Here is a 17,860-nt window from a genome sequence, read left to right as displayed (position 1 = left end):
TTCATTTGTACAAGTAAAGCGGACACTATGCACATTAAGACCGTCTGTGTTAGCTCAACAGGTAGTATACCTGCTTTTGATGCAGAAGGCTGTGGGTTCTAGTCTCGTATGTAGATGGATTGCTGATAATATGAATCTGTTATCAGTTTGCCATCCATTCCCTATTGCAATATTACTAGTAGCTTATTTTCTTTTAATGTAACACAGGCAATGTATTCAAGGGCCACAGGCACTTTATTTGTAGATGAAACAAAATATAAAGTTGTTTGCTAGCAGCAACCTCTTTGTTAGTTCAGATCTCTCTAATGTGGAATTATTTGAGTTTTGCATTTTCTTTAAATGTGGGTTTCAGTGCTATTTCAATGAATGTGAGTTCAAGGGCAAAGACGTTTTAATGCTAAGTCTATTTTCATTGTGAGACTGCATTGGTTGGTTTAGCAGATGTCTTTGTTTATGCTATAAAATGTAAAACAAATAAGTTTCAAATGAAAAACAAATAATCACTGTAGAAGTAAAGCAGTGTGCACATTACAGTGTTTATGGTAAATGGGGTGAAATAAAGTAATGGGACATTGGAATCACACCCGGGCCATTTTTTGGTTATTTGTTCTTCAGTTTGAGTTTAAAAGCTGATATCCCACAATTCCATTGGAGTGGGCGGGATTACATAATTATGTATGTAAATTTTATGTTAATCATTGTACAGATTTGTACCTATTTTTCATGGGCCTTTGCCCAGATTTTTGATGTTTCCAGGTTGAGAGGTATGACCTCATCTACTGTCCCAGCAAAACAATCAGATACTGCACAGCCAACTCATGACTCTAAGCCTGGCAGCATGGTGGATTATGTAGCCATACAAAACACACCTCTCAGTAAAACTGTGATGGATTTCATTCTGGAAGCCAGAAGGCCTAGTATTAGGAAATCGTATGCTGGAAAATGGAAGAGATTTTGTGCTTGTAACCAGGCACAAGGAACTGATACAGTTGTACCAAATATTCCTCAGATTTTGCAATACTTAACTGAGATGCTGGACAAAGGCCTATCTTTTTCATCAATTAAAATTCATGCCTCTGCCATTTCAGCTCATTACAATACAGAGCCACCAATCTTTTCTCATCCTTTATTAAGGCAGTACCTCAGAGGAGCCAAAAATTTAAGGCCTCCAAGGAGATCGCCAATACCTGCATGGGGCCTCAATTATGTCTTGGAAAAACTCACCCTACCTCCATTTGAGCCAGCTGCTACTGCTGATATAAAGTTTTTATCCTGGAAAACAGCTCTGCTCCTAGCAATAACTTTTGCAAGACGAGTGTCGGAGCTACAGGCACTCATGGCTGTGGAACTTTTTATAATTTTTTATCCAGACAGGGTCTCTCTGAGGACAAACCCAACATTTATGCATAACGTGGTGTCCAGTGTGGCCGTTAACCAAACTATTCATTTGCCAACTTTTTATCCAAATCCACAGAACAAGGGGGAGATAATTATGCATTCTTTGGATGTACACAGACAGCTTAGATTCTATTTGGACAAAACTAAAGTTTTCAGGAAGACAGAGCAATTACTAGTGGCATACGCTGCAGGATCACAAGGAAAGGCTATCTCCAAGCAGACTATTTCAAAGTGGATAGACCACTGCATTCGTTTCTGCTATTGACAACATGACAAGCCAGTGCCTAAGGGCATTAAGCCACATTCAACCAGAGCTGCAGCCACTTCTGCAGGCTTTCTTAGGGGAGTTCTAACTAAAGACATTTTAGAGGCTGCTACTTGGAGTTCAGTGCACACCTTTACAAAGCATTATCATCTGCCACTTTACTCTAAATCCAGGGCAGGCTTTGCCACTGCAGTTCTGCAGGGCCTCATAGCCGCTCCTAATGCTGTTTAGCTCCAGCCTCCCAACGATAGCTTTGGGACTCTACCCAAATGTAATGACTGCAACAGTGAAACACGAAGAACATAGTACAGTTGTGTACACTTACCATAAATGTAGATGTTCGAGTGTATTCACTGTTGCAGTCCAGGTTACCCACCCACTATCCCCCTTATTTCTGCTGGAAATTATCTTTCCTTCTCTGATCTATACAACCTATCTGGTTTATTTGCTTTTAGATGAAGGTAAAGTTTATATTGGTGCATGTATGTTTTTTTTACACACATATATTATATATATATATATCTATATAAATTTTGGCTACCCTTTAGAAGGCACCTGACATCTGGGGCAAGAAAAACTGAAGAAAATGGCATCAGCTGCATCTTTTATACCCCTGATGATCTGACGTCAGGGAAGACGTGACAGCAACTGACGCAGGACCCAAGACTTTGGAATTCAGGCCGACTGAGGGCAACCTGCCAGCAGGATTACCCAAATGCAATGACTGCAACAGTGAATACACTCAAACATCTACATTTATGGTAAGTGTACATAACTGTACTATATTTATCAACATTCATAAAAATGTTCACTCTCTGGAATTTATGTCTCTAATCAAAACATTTCACATGAGTCAAGTAGCAAGCTTCCCATTAAAAAATAAATAAATAAATAAAAAGTTGGGCACACCATCTAAAGAGTGCTCATTACTTGCACCTGTAAAAATCAAATATTTCCAGATGCCAGCTCCATGTCACAGATGGAAGAAGCCCTGGTTATTATCTGAAGGAATGTGGTTATATTACTGAATCAGATGCTACATGGGCCAGCTAAGGAGGGAGTGGAATGATGAGGTGGTGGAGATGTGTGTAGGTGCCTCCTCAAGGGGTGAGGACAGTGACATACCTCAACTGACATGTGTACCACCTACATTCCCTGGTGATGACTAAAAAAAGAAGGGCCTTTCCTTTCAAGAGGTGTGGGGCTATGAGTATAGCATTACACACACAAAGAGGGTAAGCATGCTTGTGAGCATGCCTAGAAGTGTGGTAGATGAATAATATAAATACCCTGATGGCTACCTGGAAGACAGTCAGATAACAACTGACTCTTGGCCAGTAATGGAATGAATTGCTGAAATCAGTGAATTTGGCCAGATGAGGAGAACTTAATGGTAGATATAAATCACTGAGGAACTTTATCCATTATTCTAATCACTGAGTAACATTATTGATTATTCTACAAGAATAGGATTTCAGTGCTAAACAATTTACTGAATAACAACAGAGACAAAATAAGCAACGAGCTTTTCAACATAACATGGAAATTGTTGGGTTCTGACAGAATTCACAGTGCAGACATTAATGATCCACTGGTTAATTATTAGAGTCAGCTTCTAATGGGATGTTTATATATTCCTAAAATTAAGAAACCAGACTTCCATTGAAGCAAAAGGCACATGTCACAAACTGTCCCCATGTATTGAGATATATAAACCTAACTGACAAAGAACTGGTGTTGTTATGATAGCATAAGGGAATCAAATTATTACTTAATTTTGACATTGTGTTTATTACAAGGAACTGGATAGACTATAACGCTGGTACTTATTTAGTAGTTCTAATGCTCTCCACCCCCAGCCAGGTTCTCTTTTATTCCATACCCAAGTGAAACAAGATGGAGAGTTCTTATTTGTTTTAAATCTTAACTGCCTGCAATGCAGGTAATTAATGGGTAAACCCTGTCCTTAAGAAAGGTTGTGTATGAAGGATTTCTTCTTGTCAAATGTCATCGTAACTCAGTGCGGATGTTCTTACAAATCTTAACTAACTTCCTTATTGCCACAGTTTTGGACAGCTGCAGATAGGTAGTTTTGCAGTTTTAATATATGGGTTGAGTTTACGATTCTTACAAAAATTCCTTCATATTATAATGAAATGTTAGGTTTCTTTAGGCAGTTATATTTGTAGCCCACTCTTTTGGACATAGCCTAAATTTTTTGTTACATCTACGTTTAACAAATTCTCTCTTGGTGATTGAGCCTGTCACATTGTTTGATCTCTGCCTGATCCATTGTGCAGTTGTTCTTACCAAGGTAGTGCCTCTTGACCTTAAGCTGGTGTAGTATAGAAATGTAAATCCATTATACTAAGTCACAACCTTTCTTTGCTAGCTGTTCTCATTGCTCAGTAGAACAGATCTCAGAGGCATTATCTTTGTCACCAACAGCACGCTATTGGCTGTTGTGGATTTTTCTACACCAAATTAAATGTCTGTTTCATCTCGTGCCATGTGAGTTTTAGTCGAATCATAAGTTCCTGTTGTCAGATGAAAATATCAAAAGCTCAGATAATCTTACAACTGATGACCATTAGACTGAATACGATTTAGCCACTAGAGCAGATTCCAAAAAAATCAGTGTATGTCTACTCTGATTCTGACAGACTTGTTCTCAGTGTAAGTGACTTACTTCTGTGTAAGGCCTATCTATAAAAAAGCCTACACTGAGGGTCAGATTCCAAAAGACCTGCTGTGAGCCTGCTGTCAGTGTACAAAGCAAGTCTTTTGGAATATTTATTTATTTATTTATGTATTTATTTCCAGTTTGATTACCGGGGAAATCCACTGGGCCAGAACGTGTCCATTTTCAGTGGAGGCCCGGGGAGAAAAGCTCCAAAAGCATAGGGCTCACTATCACAAAAAAATCAAGTTTGCTGACCACATAAACTTTTTTTTTGTAGTTTCACACACAGGCTGTGGAAAAGGTAAGTATTTTAGACACTTGATTATTGTCAGGAGTGAGAAACTCATTAGAAGTATGTACAAAAAAAATCTGTTTCAAGTAACAGTTACCTGTATGCATCTCAAATAAAGAAAACATATTGAAAGGGCAAATTGTTAGTCTAATTCTGTTGACAGAATTAGATGAAACGCTTTTCAAGGAGACTGATGTTTTAAAAAATAAGTTTTATACAAGAAGTTACTATTTGTAATTGATAAAGACAATGAAGTAGAGAAAAAAGGCAGAACAAACACCTTAAAAGTAGCTTGTTATTAGACAATAGAAGTTTTGTTATATGGATGTAATGAATCTAACAAACTCTGAAGATATGCAATGTATCAACTATGTTGTCAGCTCTAATGTGAAAATTCTGCTGAGTTTCTCTTTCTTGGAACAGGTTACTGGTGCAATTTCACAATTTGTACATATAACAGGGAAAATGAAGATTTAATAGGGAAATTTTTGAAAGTCATACCTACTAAAGTGTGATTAATGAGGTACACTGAAACTAATGTCAATACCTATATACAAGAATAGTTGCACTGATTGTGGTAGACAAATATTATTCTACACCAGATGTATTTTCTTCTACTGTTAATAATTTGATTTATATTACTTTATGCAATAAATGCACTATATTTTATATTGTATGTAAAGCTGTCTGACTGAGTCAGAGTGTCTTTGAGCATATGCATGAAGTTGTGAATAATGAAAAAATGCTTTGTGAAAACCTACATTGGAATTTACAGATGCTGTATTCAAAATGTGTTTGATTAAAAAGTTGACTATTTATGAGAAAACCACTCCTGAAAAATTGTTAGATGGGGAATATTATTGGCTGTTAAATCCAGACTCCTACCATTTCTCTTGTTTGAATGAAATGGAAAATGTTGAGATGTTTTAAAGAAGGGATCTGGCTTACAGAAACATGGCACAATGTCTTAATTAAGAAATTGTCGCCTTTGTCGCCTCACAGCAAGACGTTGTCCCGTTCGATTCTCAGCTAGACCATCTTCTGTGTGGAGGCATACATGAATGGGCATGCCTTCGTTGAAGGTTGTGCATCAGAGCTGGTAACTTGGCACGTAAAAATCCACTACCAAACATTAGCGGACCGGAGTTCCGCTGTGGCAACCCCTAACCGGGATAAGTCGAAAGACACAACAACAACATGTTGCCTAGGGTTATTATTGCTTCGCAGTCTTAAAAAGTCTATGGAGATGAAAGTGCTCACTCTTAAATTGCTTGTTAATGTGTGATATTAGAGACAATTTTTATTGTTTGTTATAAACTTATTGATTAAATGTATGCTTTCCAAAAGAACTGAATGAGGCAGAAAAAAAAAACACATCATACTGCTTATTTCAGGAAAACAGCATGGTGGGAGGTTGGTCTGATGGTTCAGGTGTTTACCTTACAGACGCAAGGTGCAGAGTTTGATTGTCACAGGGGGTAATTAGCTAGGCTTAAAATGATCCATAAGGACAGTTAGCCTAGTACTAATATATGAATCTATAATAGCACAGTGAAAAAAATTTAGGGGGTGTCAGCAGCCTAGAATAGAGCAAGTCTGGACTGCAAATTATACAGTTTAAGTCAATCATTATGTATTACTTTAAACAAGTATCACATTTATTGCAGTGTTAAACAATTGCATGTTTGACCTTACTGCTGAACAATTATTTACATGGCATCCAGGTTGACATTCAGTCAATTAACAAGTGGTTAAAACAACATAAACTGTTGCTCCACCCCGACAAAACAAAAGATATATGCTTTGGTACTCATCTGAAACTCAGTAAATGACCATCATCCCATGGAATTAAAGATAATAAAAACGCCTGAAATTAAATTTAATTAGCTTTCCAATATCTGGTCTTTGGCTTGAGCAGATCTTCAACCTCCAAATCTACAGGCAAAAGAAAGCAGCAATAAAGTTAACTCTTTACTATTTGGAGCCAGAAATGCCCTCCTACTTCTCTAAACCAGCAAGAGCAGCTTGCATTTAGGCCCTCTTTAATATATCCTTTCCATGTTAGCTGCTGTCTGAACAAGAATGTGCACACAATACATTCACAAATAAATGTATCAATTTGCTAAAAACACACATGCACACACACACACACACACACACACACACACACACACACACACACACACATACTGTCTCCATCATGAACATCACTGACTTTCTATAAGTAAAACCATTTTGTTACCAGTAAAGCAAACAACTCATCTCCTACTTGTTTCACATCTTTTCCAGTTCGTCCATCTAGACACAGAATCTCTTCTTACAACAATGTTCAACAGAAAAATTTCTCCCTGTAACCTGATATCTCACCCCCACACTGATCCTCCTCTTTAATCCCCTAAAATCAAGCAGCACTGCATTTTTGATTCTAGATCTCAAACTATGGGAATCTTTTAATCTCCTTCTAAAAGTTATGCATTTCTATTTGCATTTATACACAAACAGTAGTTACATTTATACATTCTAAGATTTTACACAGGTGGAAGTTACTAAAGAGAAAGCCCATATGCAATAGATTGTACAGGCAGCATTTATGTATAACAATTGTTTTGTCATTTCATTGACAGGTTGAGAGTATTCTGTTTAAGGAGAGTATTTGGAGAGTATAATACGGTGAACATAATATCTTAATAAACACTGAATAGAGCTATGCTTGCCAGGAGCAACAACAGAGGATTGGAAAAAGGCCTTAGAATAACTAATTTAAGAAATACAGATCTGTTTTTATTCATGTTGGTACAAATTATCCACAAAGACTATCTGACTGTTAATAGGGAACTTACAGCCCTCTTAGATGGCATAGCTTGTACAGTTGTTAAGGCATATTTTACATAAATCACATACAGAAGAAAGATTCATATCATCATGAATGAAAGTATTTTTGGGTAAATAACTACATGAAAAATTTCGCATTTTAAAAATACAAATGAGTAGAGCATCTGAGCCTAATTTTGGGTGTACATGTATTTAGGCAGAATGGCATACATTTGTCAAGATCAGGGAAGATAATTTTTGCAACAGATATTTTGTAATATTTAACAAATGCAAGACAGGATTTTTGTGATGTTAAAAACTTAACAGTTCATTAAAGGAATACCAATACTTATTGATTATTTAAATAGAGAAAATCAAGAAGCCTTTATAATAGGTTTGGACATAAAAAAACTTTGATTCTTTAAATTGGTCTTATTTAAAATTTTAAAGTTGTATGACTTTCCTTCTTCCTTTGTCACATTTTTGAAGACTGTTATGAAAACAACTTAGCTTATGTTAAAATAGGTCCATTTACTTCTGAAGCAGTACAAATAACCGAAGGCACTAAACAAGGCTGTCCCATGGCACCTATTCTATTTGCGTTAGCCATAGTGATATTAGCCTTACTAATCTGCGACAACCCAAAGATAAAAGGTGTGGATATATATGATCAATACAGCTCTAAAATAATGCTATTTGCTGATGATGTGCTTCTCACCTTACCAAATTCAAAAGAAGTAATGGATGAAATTGATTTAGTAATAGGTAACTTCCAAAAAATTTCTGGTCTCCATTTTAATAAATCTAAATCAAAATTCCTATTGTTAAATATAAAAAGGAACTACAAGTGCCCAAGAGCCATATTATTGGCAATCAAGTCTTCAATTTAAATTATTTATTTATTTATTTATTTTACATTTGTTGACCGGGCTAGTCTAACTGGATATATGTCCATTTTCAGTAGAGGCCCGGGGAGAAAAGCTCCAAGCATAGGCAGTAACACATAATACAATATATACAATAGTAACAACAGTTAGATTATTCAGATTGTACATGAGAGAGGCTAGTATAGAGTCTTATAGCAGGATTAAGCTAAGATAAAATATTGAGAACAAACAACATATGAGAGAAAAAAGGATATATATATATATATATATATATATATATATAGAAAGAGAGATTGGTAATTTTTTTTTTTTATCATCTCTTTAGATTCTAAATTGAGGTTAGCTTCATTGTTATTACAAGTAATCAGCATAGAGCAGCAGAGTAGAGAAGTAAAGGGAGTGAAAGATGGGGCACTGAGGTATCAGTCAGGGTTAGAGCAGGGGCAAATCCAATGTATTTTAATATGTTCTTTGAGATGTTTTTTAAAAACCATTGAAGATGCATGAGTTGAGAGTTCACTTGGAAGCTGGTTCCACATTTTTCCCACTGTGTTGGTGAAAAGTAAGGCCCCAGCTTTGTTGTTGGATTTAATGGTCAAAACTAGAAGCCTATTAGCTGAGCATAATATAGCCAGATTTTTATAGGGAGTAATCAGATTAGTGAGTATTGGGGTATTATTAGGGTGGTAGAAGATATTTTGGGTGATAACAAGTTGTTGACAAAGTAGATGGTTTTGGAGTTCTAACCATCCCATTTGTTTCAGGTTGATACAGTGGTGAGTTCGATAGGGGGTGCCAGTGATGAATCTGGCTATGTTGTTATAGCTGGTTGCTAGTTTGTTAAGGTTGTTTTTAGATAGATTGGTATATATGGCAGAAGCATAGAATAGGGTAGAGATCAGGTGGGTTTGAGCAATAGTGGTTCTAGCTGTTTGGGTAAGGAAAGGCTTGATTCTTTAAAGGGAGCCTAGTTTTTTATTAACAGATTTTATGGTAGTATTGATATGGTCATCATAGCTAAGGTTGTTGTCAATTATTATTCCCAGGAGATGAGTTGTAGTGTCAGGGGGAATGCTAGTTCCATTGTTAGAAGTTATTGTGAAGTGGATTTGTGTTGACTTTTGAGTAGGAGCAAAGAGCAGTAATTTAGTTTTTTTTAGGGTACAGGAGGAGGCAGTGTTGCATAAACCAATTTTCTACAGTGTTAAATACTGACTGGGTGAGGGTCTGGAGTGAGGTTATGGACTTGGCTGAACATATTAAAGTTGAGTCATCTGCATATTGAATGCATGTGGCTTGGGGAATTTTGGTATTTAGATCATTAATAAATATTCAAAAGAGAAGAGGGCTAGAATAGAGCCTTGGGGTACTCCAATGTTCATAGGCAGGGGTGTAGAAAGATTTTTGTCCCAGAGCACAGCTTGCTGTCTGTTTTCTAAATAAGATTTAAACCAAAGTAGTGCTTGTGGGTTAAGTGAGTGGGCTTTTAGTACATCAATAAGAAGGTGATGATTAACCATATCAAAGGCTTTTGAAAGGTCGATAAATAGTTCAGAGGAAAGAGAGTTAATGTTACGATTTTTATTTATACAGTCAGAAAAGAATAGTAGGGCGGTTGTGCTATAGAATGGTCTAAAACCGTGTTGGCAGTTAGCAAGTAAATTATTATGGAGAAGGTGATTTCCATAATAATTATTTGGGGATTGTCTTGTGTGAAAATCTGAAAGAGATATTAAAAAAATAATTATAATAAAATTATTTATATAATCAAAGCACTGATGAATAAGTGGAATAATATGTTTATAATGTTTGAGGATAGATTGCAACTGATAAAAATCGTGTTACTCCCCAAACTTTTTGTATGTAGCCCAGGCTGTTTTACTAATACCTGAGAAACGCTTCCTCAAAGAAATAACTCACTCTTACTAAGATTCTTTTGGTATCCTAAAAGAAATAGAATTGCATTTTCACATCACATTAGACAATGGGAGCAAGGGGGGGGGTACATTTTCCAGAGCTAGAATCTTACATAAAGGCTTCCGTACTTAGAACTGTGACAAGCTGGACAAATCCTAGTTAGTCATCTAATTGGAAACTGATGTAGTCATGTATAATAATGAACAAAAACACCTTATCAGATATCCTTTTGTTATAGCTAGAGACAATAAACTATGACATTTTTACTATAAACCTACAATATAATATAGTAAAACCCACTAAGTTACATTTAATTAAATTAACCATCTCTTTGATGTGTTTAGGAAGTTTATTAATATGAGTATGGACATAAAGCTTTGTTTTTTATTTAACTTCATTTGGTATCAAAAATGACTTCACTGATAGAGTGCATAGAGATATTTTTATTTCCTGGGAACATAAAAACTTAATATGTTGGCAGCACTGTATAAAAAATCAACAAGTCTTGTATGCACAATATCTATTGTCAACTCATGGATTAAATCCTCATGATTGGATATTACTACAGAGTGTTTTAGCATACTCTAAGGATCTATGTAGAATAACAAATAATCCATCTTTAAATTGGCTGTTTGGAATTATACACAATAATATTGCTATAAAGAATAAACTTTTATACTTGCATAAAGTAATAATAGTTTATAAAACAGATCCTAAAACAACATATTGGCAGTTTTTAACTAAAGATCTGTTACTATCTTTATCTTCTGAAAATAAGACAAGTATCTTACTTTCAGTTAAGCTAACATCCTACTCAAAATATTGAAGAATATTTAATTGGAAATATCTGCATAGATCCTTTCTAACTCTTGATAAAGTCTTGAATGTTTCTAGTAAAGGACTATGCTGGAGATGTCAAAGTTCATTTAATGTAGATTGGTCTCATATGTTTTTTGACTGTACTGACATTAAAAAATACTGGAATTAAATTAATAATTTTCTGCAAGCTCTGTATTCAGATTCATTTGTTCTGACTAAAGCTTTATTACTGAATGTAAATGAATGTCCTCAAAAGAACAAAAAAAATTGTATTTGTTATGGACCATAATAGCTAGAAAATACATAACTAGAAAATGGTCTTCCAATGTAGTGCCTACCATCGAGGACTTTCTATGCTTACCGAAGAAAACAGCACTAATGGTGATTACAATCAAACAACTAAGAACTTATCCTAAGCCATTATTCAATAATCTGTGGAGGAAAGTTTCATCTTTGATAGATACTTTGCAATTGGAATCAGACTCTCCCAGTTAATTTAGATACTTTATACTACGATTTATTGTCTGTATTTTAAGCTTGTTCCCATCTTAGTCTACTTGGGTCTAGTTAAATGTAAATATTGTATATAGTTAGGTTCATAGGTTCATAGGTTCATACTAGGCTATCTGCTCAAGGGCATTTATAAGCCTAGCCCATAGTTATGTGGCTTTTGCCACCCCTTTAGTTTGAATAAAAACTATGCCTATCATTTTTCTGTGCCTCTGTCAAGCAGTGACACTGGAGTAATCCCTGGGGTATATCTGCGATCTCCCATCCATTGGTCAAGATTCCTCTTGAACAAGGCCAGCGAGGTGCTCTGCCTCACATGTACCGGGATTTTGTTCCACAGCATAGGGAGTCTCTGGGTGATGAATCTGTCCCTCCAGCACGTTCTATTTATAACCGTGTCAAGGTTTAAGTCTCCGCCCTTGTGGTTCTGAGGGATCTAGATTTTGAGGTGAAGCATATTCATCAAATCTGGGTTTGACATGGCCTTATATGTCAGGCACAGGTCACCTCTGAGCAAGCGGTATGAGACTGAATAGAGCTGGAGTTCTTTCAGTCGGGCAGCATAAGACATATTTTTGAGACCCTTTATCCTTTTGGTGAGGAACTTTTGGGGCCTTTCAAGCTGCAGCAGGTGTCTGCTCAGATACATTCCGAATGCGGCATTGTCCTCAATCATAGGTCTAATGAGTGATGAGTACAGGGGACGATGACCTCCCTTGATCTAGATGTGAATCCCTTCATGATCAGGTGGGCGATATAGAAGGTTTTCCTAACTACTTTAGCAACATGAGTGTCAAACGAAGGCTACTGTCAACTTGGGTCCCCAGATCCCTGATGACTTTTTCTGTGCTCAGTGGATTGCCACCTATATGGTAGCTAGGGGTAACTTTGTTTTCCCGAAGGGTATGACTATGCATTTTTGGCGTTTAACTTCAGGCCATGGTTCTGGCACCAGTTATCCGTTTCTGTGAGGCCCTTCTGGAGGATATCTGTGTCAGATGTGTTTTCGACTATGACGCCAGTTTGCAGTCATCTGCAAACTTTGTCAGCCATAACCCTCTGTGTTTGCTTGTATTTCAGAAAAGTAGATGCCGAACAAGAGTGGACCCAGGACTGAGCCCTGTGGGACACCACTTGTGACAGGCTTTGAGTCTGACATGGCTCCAGCAACTCTGACCCTGTGGGTTCTGTCACTTAGCCAGTTTGCAACCCATCTTGTGATGTATGGGTTTACATTCAAGCTGATGAGTTTTTCGATGATACCTGAGTGGGGTATTGTGTCAAGGCCTTTGCCAGGTCGAGGTAGGCTGTATGGACTGCCTTTTCCTCATCAATGGCCTTGGTGACTGTCTCAAAAAAGTCAACCAAGTTTAAGAGGCAGGATCTGCCTTTGACAAAGCCAAACTGGGTTGGATCCAAAGTCTGCAAGTTCCCTATGTCTTTATTTATGAGTTCCATTATGATCCTCTCCATGGCTTTGCAGATAAGGCTTGTCAAGCTAATGGGGTGGTAATTTCAGGGTCTGTGGAGGCACCGCCCTTATGAAGTGGGACCACAGTCACCGCGCGCCACTCCTTGGGTACGTATCCTGAGGTGAGGCTAAGATTAAACAGCTGTCCTAACTGTGGGTTTAATTCCTTGTTGAGTTCATGAAGCACACAGCCGGGGACACCATCCGTCCCATGGATGCTGTGTTTTTGCCTTAGTGAGGGCAGTTCTCACCTAGGCGTTGGAGATGTTTGGGGGGCTACAATCCTCTGGAATAGATATCTCTCCTTTGGGGGGGGGGAGAAGTTTGCACTGAACCTGTCAGCCAGTATGTTAGCAATGTGTGTAGGTTCAGTAATTTTCACATCATTTTGAACTAATTCTGAGCATATCTGGGAGTTTCCTCCTAGGTTTCTAACATAGCTAAAGAAGGCCTTATGATTGTCTTTAGAGTCCTTGGCGATTTTTCTCTCAAAATTTGCCTTGGATGATTTTATGAGAGCTCTTCGTTTTACTTATAATGATCAAAGGTGTCTTACCTTTCAAGGATTTTGCTCTATCTTCTAGTAGCTTCCTCCTTTTGTTGTAGAGCTTGTTTATGGCTGGGGTCCACCAGACTGGATGCTTGCCTTTGGTACAGAGAGTCTTAGTTTTGTTTGGGATTGCCTGATCCATGCAGTCCTGTAGGTGCTGGTAGAAGGCATTTGTAAGTGATTCAGCGGTTTGAGTAATGTTTACCACTGGCTCAGGGGCCTTAAAGGAGACCACACTAGTTTTTAGAAGTGTGAAATCGGCTTTTGAGAAGTTTTTCACTGTGGTCTTTTGTTTCAGGTGGGGGCGGGATGAGGACCTCCAGCGAGATTAGTTTATGATCTGATATCACCAGTGAGGGGTATACTTCTGGTGTTGAACATTTTGATCCCATGTTCGTGATGATGAGATCAAGTATGTTTTCTCCTCTTGTGGGGATGGTGACTAGTTGTTCCATGGCATTTGAGTTTATGAACTCCAGGAATCTTTGGGTTAGAGTGTTCAGGCTTGAGTAGTGTTCCCAGTCTATATTAGGGTAGTTGAAGTCACCTAGTATGATGGTGTTTGGAGATACATTTATTCCCTCCAATGTTTTCAGGAAGGCCATGTGAGGTTCCTGAGTTTGAGAGGATGGCCTGTAACATGCTACAAATTGCAGAGCAGTCTTGCCTATGGTTAATTGCACCTGGATGGTCTCCGATGCATCGTGCATTGCCACCAACCTTGAGGTGTGGGTGTCCTTTATGAATATGGACACCCCCTCCTTTCTTGGTGTTGTCCGGATTTTGGGGCCGAACGCATGATATGAGGTGAAACCTGTTAGTGCTGGGGTGCTCTCAGGAGCCTTGAACCAGGTTTCTGTCACAGCACAGACATAGATGTTCTCCATATTGAGAAGGGCCTCGAGTGCGTGCATCTTGAGATTGAGACTTCTGGCATTGAGCAGCATTACCCTTAGTTTTTTTCCTTTTGGTGTTCTAGGGTGGTAGGTTTAGAATTTGAGCCTTGCCTAAAAGGCACTATGGGGTGACAAGAGCCTTTGCCAATATCCGGAAGCCCAGGGTGACAGGTGCAAGCCGTCCCTTGTGAAGCAGCGTGGCTTGTCCAGCATGTCATCCCAGGCAGACAGACATTGGATCCCCTTTGAATGACACCAGAATTTAAGCCAATTATTAAAGCTGATCATCTTATCACTGTATTGTGGCATCATTCTAGGTGAAGGTAGGATACTGCTCAAGGTCAGGGTCATACCTGCCTGGGCTACATAATCAGAGAGCTCCTCGATGTCCCTTTCATGTAGTCCAAGGAGGTCGTCTCAGCTCGCTGACACCAGCGTGCACAATGACTGAGTCGTACTTGTACCTGCTGTTGAGAGACCTGAGTGCTTGCGTTATGTGGCGGATTCTAGCGCCCGACAGGCAGCTTACTCTGATCTTCTCCTTACTCAGTCTGGTGAGCGGGACGTCAGTGTGTCTGACTATGGAATCACCAATGACAAGTGTGTCTGGCATTTTGTTTGGCCTTAAGGGCTGTGACTGTTTGACACTCTGACTGTGTGGTCTATGTGTTGCATGTGTTGGGTCGTGAGGTGGTAGTTGTTTGGGTGTCTGCTTTGGTGGCCTCTGCTGTTTTGGTAAATTTTTGATCAGAGCCTCCGAGTATGTCTTTGTGTGAGTATGTGTATGATTTGAAGTTGTGATGGTACCATGTGTGACTGGGTATGTATTGTGTGTGGTTACCTTCTCCTCCTGTCTGGTCTTGCCAGTCCTATGTTGAGAGAGCTAAGCTTCCAGTTTGGCCGTATAGTTGCATCTCTCGCATGTATTTGTGTTTTGTGGGAGAAGGAGAGGATTGTTCAGTGTACATGAGGCAATTGTAACATTGCCTCAATATTCCCAGGTTCACCAGTTGAGCTGGAGAGGACACTAGCAACTGATCCCTTGACATACTAGAAGTAGTAGATAAAGAGACTTTCAAAGGACTCCAGGGGAAGTGGGTTTTAGGCTGGTGGGGTACTATCTATAATAAGAGTGCTTTATCAAGGTGCAAGTACTGTAGGAGTAAGTGCTAGGCTTTACAGATAGAGAATAGTCTACTTGGGAATCAAGTAGAGATGAACTTTTCAGTTATAGGATATGCTGGTTAGATCAGCAGTACAGCTTGAGGAAGGTAGTTCTAAGGGAAAATTTGAAGAGTGGAATTTAGATGTCCCGAATAGTTTAACCTTGTTTAACCGCCACTGCTCTTGTGTGCAACAGTGGCAACTCCGCGCTAACGTGCGTTTAGCGTGTTTTATAGCAGGGGGCTGAAGGGAGCTAGGAATTGGCCCAAAACGACCAATGGACTACTAGTTTCTGGCTGAAACTTCACCAAATTGGACAAAAAGTTGCTCAGTGCTTCCCACTCCCACTGGTAAGCAAAGAAACTTCCCTCCTTCCTAATAAGGCAATGGATCAGTTAATCTGTTATATACAATGTAAACAGGAATCTATGTTATTTGTTCAAAATTTATTTATTTATTTATTTATTTTATTTATTTTACATTTGTTAACCGGGCTAGTCCAACTGGATACATGTCCATTTTCAGTGGAGGCCCGAGGAGAAAAGCTCCGCTAAAATAGTACTAATGCAACAGAAATAATACAATGCAACTAACTAATTATACAATGCAACTAGAGAAATTATAGCAACAGATAATTATAAAGAAAATAACACAATAGTAATTCACAGTGAGCAATATATCATAGAAAAAAATTTACAGAATAGTAGCAAATTGCTAATTTATAGTGTTAAACGAAAAAACAGGTTTAAAAGTATTTACACAAAGAATAATAGTAACACAGGAATGGATGAAAAACACACAGGGCGTGAGGTCATTTGATATTAAATAGGGTAGAATAGAAGGCTAAAAAGTATTTACACAAAGATTGAAAATAACACAGAGATGGTTAGAAAAACACAGGATGTGAGGTCATTTAATACGAAGTAGGGTTGAAAAGAAGAAAAATACTGGTGTTGAACATTAGTTGCTGAAGAAGCAGATACAAGAGAATCAATTAGTCTGGAATTAGTAAGTAAGCTGTGGGAAGGTAACAGAGTAAAATAAAATAATACAAATTATTTGAGTAAAAAAGAAACTTAGCTCACAATTAGCAACATGTGATGCGTCTCGGCTGGTTGTTAATGCTCTGATCATTAACAATAAAGTTTTTTATTGGAAAATGTGTTACAGTTCCATAAGATTGATGTTGTTATTGTTTGTGATACATGGTTAAAGAACAATGACTGGAAAACAGCTCTGTCAGGGTATAAATGTTTTTACTGAAGCAGACATTGTAACAAAAAATCAGGTGGAGATGTTATAATAGGGATTAAAGATTTTTAGGAGACTTGTGATTATTATATGTTCAATGACAGCACCAATATTGTGTAACTGTGACAAAAAAGACAACACTGGCACATGTAGCAACTGCTGGAGTGTACAGACCACCAGAATCAAGTGCTGATGACTTACAGGAATTCATACATTTCTTTCAAGAAACATAGAAAGGATGAATAACAGTGGCCAGAGACTTAAATCTACTAGAAACAGACTGAAATAATATTGATTCAACAATATTAGTAAGGAAATTATTCACAACATATGTTCAGGGACAGCAATTGCTTCAGGTTGCAAACAAGCCTACTAGGGAATGGAACATACTAGACATTGTGTTCCTAAAGAAATTACTTTTGCTTCATGTCAAGATTTTCCCTGTTGATGTGCTGGGATCATGGGGTTATAAAGGTTAATTTCTTACAAGGCAATTCTGCCAAAATGAAATCTAAACCAATGCCCAGGAAATTAATAAGAGATTATATGGAAGTAAAATAGTCACTGTAAAAATAATCACACTGTTGTGTTCATTGAAAAACTACAGAAGGGATGTGAAAAGTTTTAAAAGAGAAATTGTTTCAATGCAAAAAAAAATCAAAAAAATATTTAACATCATGATCTAGGCACACAATGACAAGAGGATATATTTTAATAAGAACAAGATACCTGATTAAGATGAGAGACAAAAATATAAGAAACAGGGTGAACTACAACTTTGAAAACTTAAATAAACAAGCTGGACAGAGAAATTAAACATAGTGTGAGAGAAGATCAAGAAAAGTTTGAAGAAAATTTATACAAAGATATTGAGCACTACAGGAAACCATTTTATATACACATAATATGTAATAGGATTAAGACATACAAATTGATCAACCATGTA

This window comes from Protopterus annectens, chromosome 8.part0 (assembly GCF_019279795.1).
Source record: "Protopterus annectens isolate FY-2018-M chromosome 8.part0, PAN1.0, whole genome shotgun sequence".
NCBI classification, from domain to species: domain Eukaryota; kingdom Metazoa; phylum Chordata; order Ceratodontiformes; family Protopteridae; genus Protopterus; species Protopterus annectens.
This window is presented reverse-complemented; position numbering follows the sequence as displayed.